The sequence below is a fragment of the Calypte anna genome, chromosome 6 (genome assembly GCF_003957555.1).
Source record: "Calypte anna isolate BGI_N300 chromosome 6, bCalAnn1_v1.p, whole genome shotgun sequence".
Taxonomy (NCBI): Eukaryota; Metazoa; Chordata; class Aves; order Apodiformes; family Trochilidae; genus Calypte; species Calypte anna.
The window spans coordinates 18,421,681-18,428,701 of NC_044252.1; positions in this window are offsets into that span (position 1 = coordinate 18,421,681).

A 7,021-nucleotide genomic window follows, 5' to 3' on the forward strand; every position below is an offset into this window, starting at 1 on the left:
TAGCATTCTAAAATACAAGGGGTGCAGGTGTGCTATATAGATGTCAGTATTTATCTACCTAGAATTTTAGAGCCTTAACAGCAAAAAGATATTTCTGAATTATTTACTCTCCATTATAGTTCTTCTAAACCATAAATTTTCACTTAAGTGGAAAATAACAGCATTAAAAACACCCATGAATTTTCACAGGAAGGTGTTACTGAGGTTTTGTTTATCTTGATTTTTAAAAATAATTTAAATTATTTACATGACATAATTTTTCCATTTTGCTTGATATTAAGGCTTTGTCATAACGACACAAACAAGGGAAGCAACAGATTAATTCATCTGGGTAAAATTTTTTCATTTCCTTTGTGAAATGGATGTGGAAGTGAGACCATAAACCTTGAAAAAGATTTTCTGGATATTTACCACTTTATTTTAAGGTTTGAGTTCTTTAACAGAAGCAACAGAGTTTGTTTTTTTTAAACTGTTGTATTTATGGATCTATCATCTCCTTTTCTCCTTAGGCACAGTAATATTATTTGCTTGTGCAATTCTGACTTCAGCTGAGTGTCTCTGAGTATAATCTCATGTAATTCATGTAATTCAGTCAGAACTGGTCCATCAGCCATTGACAACAACCATCCCACTTCCTGCCAAATATTAAGGCTGACTAAGTAAAAAGCATTGCTGTGTCATTCCCTTGGGGAAATAAAACAAATTAGAAGTCTCTTTTATTATCAAATGCAGAGTTCACAGTGGTTAGTTTCATCAGGGATGGACTGGAATGAGTCTTGCTAGCCCAGTGCAATGAAAATGTGCTATTCCAGTGGTCTCTGGTGTTACAGGAGTTAGCCTAGGGAGTCAGGATAGTGAGAAGATGAGTTAGGAACTCTGTACTATGTTTTACATATGGATTGGTTTGTATTCCATATTTGTCTCTTGCTGTTAAGTTGGAGTTAAGGAATGAATTAGCCTGTGCTGCTATGCCTGGTTCCTTACAGGTTCCTTACACAAAAGAGAACTTTTGTGAACTTTCTATATTAATTTAAACAAAGGAAATCAAAACTGTAGTAGAACAGGTAGATAGTGCACAGTTTACCAGCAGCATTTTGGTTAACCTATACATAGGAGACTAAGTTATCAAAAATCATACAGCTATGGAAATAAGGCACGTGCTCATTGAGAGATGTCTTTAAAGAATAAGATAGCCATTAGCAATTGTGTATCCCTTTGCATCATGCATTGTATAACCACACATAAATTAGAAAACCTGAGGTTAAAATGAATACAAAAAGATAAAATTAAAAAAATAAAATGTTCACAGGCATATTTACAGAATGATCCTTTGAGTAAGTTTTCCCTGGAAGGAAAGGTCATTAACATTTGCCAATTTAATTCAATTTGTGTCAAGTAAAAGGGATTTATTTTAATTATAAAGAAAACATTGGCAGAAATAACACTTCTTAAAATACTTTTGTTCTGTTTCTCTGTGTTCTGTACTTGTATAAGAGGCAAATGCTTTGACTACTCATTTTATAGCAACAGAGAAATGGTAACTTACATGATGTATCTGGAATGCTGTATGGATTCCAGAAAGAATATTTGAACAGACACATTTAAAAACTCCAAGCATTGCATTCTTGACTTTTTTCTGGCTAGCCAGTAAGACAAGAAGTAAAGAGCTGCAGAAATTCTCAATTCTTTTACAGTTAGTTGACTTAAATGGAAAGTTTTGTTGTTTTTTTTTTTTTAAAATACACTTTTGCTTATCACAAAAATAATATTAAACCAAAACTGTAGTATTTGTAAATTGGCTGTAGGGGGTTTAATACGTGTGTTATAATTCCATCCCTTAATTTCCGTCCCAGCAGAACATATCTGCAGGCAGCTTTTTCTTATAAGGTTAGGGAGAAGAAACAGTGTGTATGTCAGCAACTGAACAGATATCTACTGAGTAGAACAAAATGATTTTACAAAAATCAGTCTTTTATTGTTGCCTTTCTGGATCATGTACCAGGTGCACAACACCTCTTTAGCACAAGCCCTGAAAGCATCCACAGAGCTACCATTTGCTTAAAAAGCTTTTTGTACTGCAACATAATCTGCTCGGTACCACTGACAGTCCCTGAATATTAATTACAATATTGCAGTCCACAAGCATAGGAAGCATAAACAAATCTCTTCTTGGTTGTTTAATGTGGTGGAAATCTGTATAGTGCTTTATCTTTGAGGTTTGAGTGCTTCTTTTTTCCCCTAGCCCATGTGCCAAACTCTTACTGCTAAAATGATTTGGCTTTCTCAAGCAGAAAACTGTTTTCATTTGTATACAGCAGCACTTTACTCCATAACAAGCAAGATATGACTACTTTGATAGAAATGTATTTAATGTAGTATATTGAGCCCATTGATTATTTTTAGCTCCTTCTCCTCAAAAGGAGATGAAGTACATTTCATAAATCTATCCACTTCTTCAGCAGTCAACTCTTCATTTTTCTTCTTCCACTTCTGGCTGTTTTTTTCTGGCTGCTTTGATACACGTTTGGTCATGACTTTTTCCCTGAAGAACTTGGAGCTTCTCCCATGTTTTTTAAAAGTGGATAGATTAGATGAGAGACATCCTGGAGCTACGTCCTGATACAGATACCACTACAATAAATGGAAACACTTTTTAAGAGGCAATTAGATTATGTCTAGCCAGATAAGTCTCAGAGGTTCCATACAAAGGAAGAAGCCAGAGGAAAGCAGAGGATTGTGGTGGTTTTCAAGTCCTTTTTACTCCCTGCAGGGTTGCTGATAGAACTGACAAAGTTCCAGTCTGTTTTACCCAATTCAGTGGCAGAAGCCCAAAATTAATTCAGAAAAAATATAATTGTTTATACTGACAGCCCCACATCTGGCCCAGCTTTCCAACCATTGGTGGAAGCACAATCCAAGACGTGTGTCACTACTGATGGGGACCTCACACACACAAGAGAGGGAGAAAGGAGCCAGACCAATAATGAAGACTTCTTCCCCAGTTTCATAAAATCAGTATCAATAAATCCAGTAAAAACTTCCCACAGAATATACATCTGTGAGATTATAAAATAGGTTTTCAGGACATCCTAACCCCAGTTCTGCCTCACTACAGCAAGCAGCAAGGTATTCTTTTGTCTTATTGTATCTTCCCTATTGAAACAGTTGAATTATTGACTTCAGTAAACATATCAAGAGCAGGCATTTCTACAAACCTGCATTATCACTCATTTCAAATATTTTATTATATGCAAACACGCCCTGGAAAAAATGTCTTTAAAAAAAATGAAGGATATAAGTAAAAAGAGACCAGGTAATTATATCCAAGTTCAAAAGTAGATACAAAGGAAAGTAAGGATTTTATTTTTTATTTTTTTTAATGCTAAGCTTAACGATTATAAAATCTGGATTTATATCATTTGTCTTAAGCAATTTTATTTTCTGTTCACAATTTGCACTCATTGGAGATAAAACTTTAAAGAAAACATTGGGACAAAAGAGAATGATTTATTTCATTATTGTGGCTAGAAGTTAACCTTCATAAATCTTTCTAAGTCTAAGCAATTTTGGTGCTGATGATATTTGTTGTTTTCTGGGATGAGAGGGAGTTATTTTTGAAATAGAAGACTAATTTAAAATATACAAAAGGTTATTTTTGCATTAACTTTATCTGTCCAACTAAACATTTGAATTGCATTTTCTGTTTTTTGTAATTGGAAGTTAAATGTCCTCAGAGTGATTTCAGTACTTTCTGTATTTACTCTCTTGGTTGAAGAGAGAAATATGATTGATTGATTTGCTAAAAGTACTTCCTATACATGAATGAGCTAAGGAGAACTGTAAGTATTCTAGAAGAATTCGGGAGGAACATTTTTGCAAGTAAACATCCAAAAGGTTTCAAGTTCTCCATGCTTGTTTGCTTCTCATGCTCCCTTTTAATTATTTCTGTTATTTATTCTGTAGCTGGATAAATATTTGGGCTTTTTCTTAACATGCAAAGGCAACAGATACCTTGAGTGGGTCCTCACCAGTATGTCAGTATACAGGGTCTGTATGTCCTCCTTACTGCAAACACATGAAAAGGTACAATTATTTTGCTAGACTGCAAAACCACAGTAAGCAACTTGTTCCATCATTCCTTAGTTAAAGCCTCCACAATTAAATGTGCAAGGAAGACTGTCTCTAGCTCTTAGTCTGGAAGCACTAAGGCATCAAGGCATTAATTCCTGTATTTCAATATAGCAGCTGTACTATTTTGTCATTGCTCTATTCAAGTGTTGAGATTTAGAAAAAAACAGAATTATTTTTAATTGTTGGATAGGACTGTTTTTTATATTTACAATTGTTGTTGGGAAGTAAATGTCCATTTACTTTGCCTGATTTTATCTTTTCCTTGCAAACATCCTCACAATGGTGCATATGACTGATGAATCACTGCCACTTTACCACAGGACTGCAGAAATCCTTATAAATTTATCCAAAGATGCAATTTTTATGAGACAATATTAAATTTATCCAGATGTGTTCTGCTGTATTTTTTCATGCTTTAAAACCTAGATTCTCCAGAAGGGCTGAACAAGCATAGTACAGTGTCTTTCTTTTTCTTCTCTTGCAGAAAGTAAAAATAAGTATATAGTAAACACAATAAGAGAAGTTATACTGAAATCTAAGTCGATAACTAGGGGAAAGCAACAGAATAAATGTCATTGCTTCAAAACCTGATACTGTTCTGCACCTACAGCTTCTTGGCCAGCAATCTCAAAACTCCCCTCAGTAATGTCATTCTGATGATGTGCTAACCCTGGTGTCTGGAGCAGGCGCTGCCTGGAAATCCATTTTCCTGCTATAAAGCAGTGAGGAGAGAGTGAATGGACTCTGTCAGCATTATTTATATTATTATTATTTTGGTAAATATTGACCTTCTTTATATCTCATTGCAGTAGATTTATTTCCACTGTTTGACATATCTTTATATAGCTGGTCCTAGCCAGTAAATCATCTGAACAGAGTGTGAAAAGCATTGCTTTTTTTTTTTTTTTTTTTCATGAAACTGATGAAGCAATAGAAGTACAATAGAAGCAATAGAAGTACAATAATGAGATATTATAATAAATTCACATGTTTTACAACTCTACTATTTCCATTATTACCCAGTAAAGCTTTTGATAAACAGAGCATTTGGAAAGTGCCAATCCTGTGTTGAGTATTAAACCTACAGGTTGGTAGGCAGAGGGAGCTGGGAGAAAACATTAGGAACAAGGCTCCTACCCACTGACGTTCTCTCTCAACAGAGCAGTACCAAGAGAGCAAGGGCACTGCAGTTTTTGTCATGCATTAATACTGCAGCAGCACCTTGAGTTTTATTTGAACAAGGAGGAATAATACCAGAGAAGATGTTCTAAGTTGTGTCTGCCAGGTGCTACTGCGGCTTAACTGCTCTGGCTACATGGGAGAGGAGTTTGCAGCAAGCTAACAGAGCATTACAAAGGTGGCTGTCAGACACTTGAGAGCCTCTGAGCAACTAGTTACTAATTTGACCCTGGGTAAACAACTCAGTAGAAAGAAACAGAGATGAGAGGGTGTGGGTGGGTAGGGAAGGCTGCAAAAATAGCCAGCCCAAACTCCTCACAAAACCATCATCACAAATTCTGCTCCAGAGGCGTTGTTTACATTGGGGAGGATTGTTCAGTCTAAGTCCTACTAAAGCCCCTACTGTAAGATGTTACATGCCCTTTTTATTGAGGAAAAATGACATAAATATGGTGCAGCAGAGCACAGTGAGACTAGGAGGAAGCAAGGGACCTGCTGGTAAAATATAACCCATACATTGGCAGCTAAATTCCCAGCCCAAGGCATGCTGTGGAAAGACTCTATCAAGTCAAGGAGGCCCATCTACTAATGAGTACCAGGCTGCACAAGTGATGATGTAGACTTCTCATTAACACGTTGACATGTTACTCATTTGCCAGGTCAGTAGTGAATTATCTAATTTTAAAAAGTGCTGCTGCTGAAGCTAGGTGTTTTGATGATGTTCTATTGATTTATCTTTTTTAAAAAAAGGAAAAATTCCTGTCATTGAACACAACAAATTATTTTCTTATGCTTCTTATCCAAGCCTCTTTCAGTCAGAATTTTGCCTGAAAGCTTTCTCTGCTTCTCACAATTGTTACCCATGAGCTTTGTAATATGACACTCTTCTAATCTTCTCCACTTCATTACTTTTCCTCTCTAATACAGCTTCATCCAAAAACAGCTCCCATTTGCCACATAGCTGTTCTATTTGATTATATGGAGAAACTTGGTTTTTTTCTTTTTTTTTTTCTTTTTTTTTTTTCTTTTTTTTTCTGGTTTTTGTTTGTTTGGTTGGTTTTGTTTGGGTTTTTTTGTTTCCAAACACACATGGAGATGAAATGTGGCTGCTTTCCCCTGAAAACTTCAAGGACTGGCACAACCCATAGCAACTTTTGTTCCTTCCGGGGCTGTCATTACCTGAAACAGATGGTAGAGGAGAGGTGGTGTCCTGCAGGATGCTCTCCCTGAGGAAAGCAGTTTCCTTCAGTGGCAGCTGGGCAAATGTCAATTTCTGACTTGTAAGACACTTCTATATTTAATTAAAAACTAGAAATTCATATTTGGAGGAAACACAAATCAAACATTTCCTGCAGAAATGGCTAAAACTTCCATGCAGAATTTTGGAATAAGCTTCAGAGTTTAAAAATCCCACTTAGAATCTTCACAGATACATTTATTTGGGTATTCTATCAACTCTTGCATACAGAAAAGAAATCTGCAGGAGACCTGTGAAAACTCCTCACTTCTGCTAGGAACAAGAAATACTGCTCTGATGAGTAGCAAAGTCAGCTCAGTGTATAAATGCATCTAAAATGCCTTGAGCTTCTTACAGTACACATAGCTCAGTATATCAACCTAGGTCTTGAGTATTACCACTTAGACACTCAAGTGTTTGCAATGATCTGTTTATGCTTTGAACAAGGGATTTGGCACAAGCTCGTACTTACTT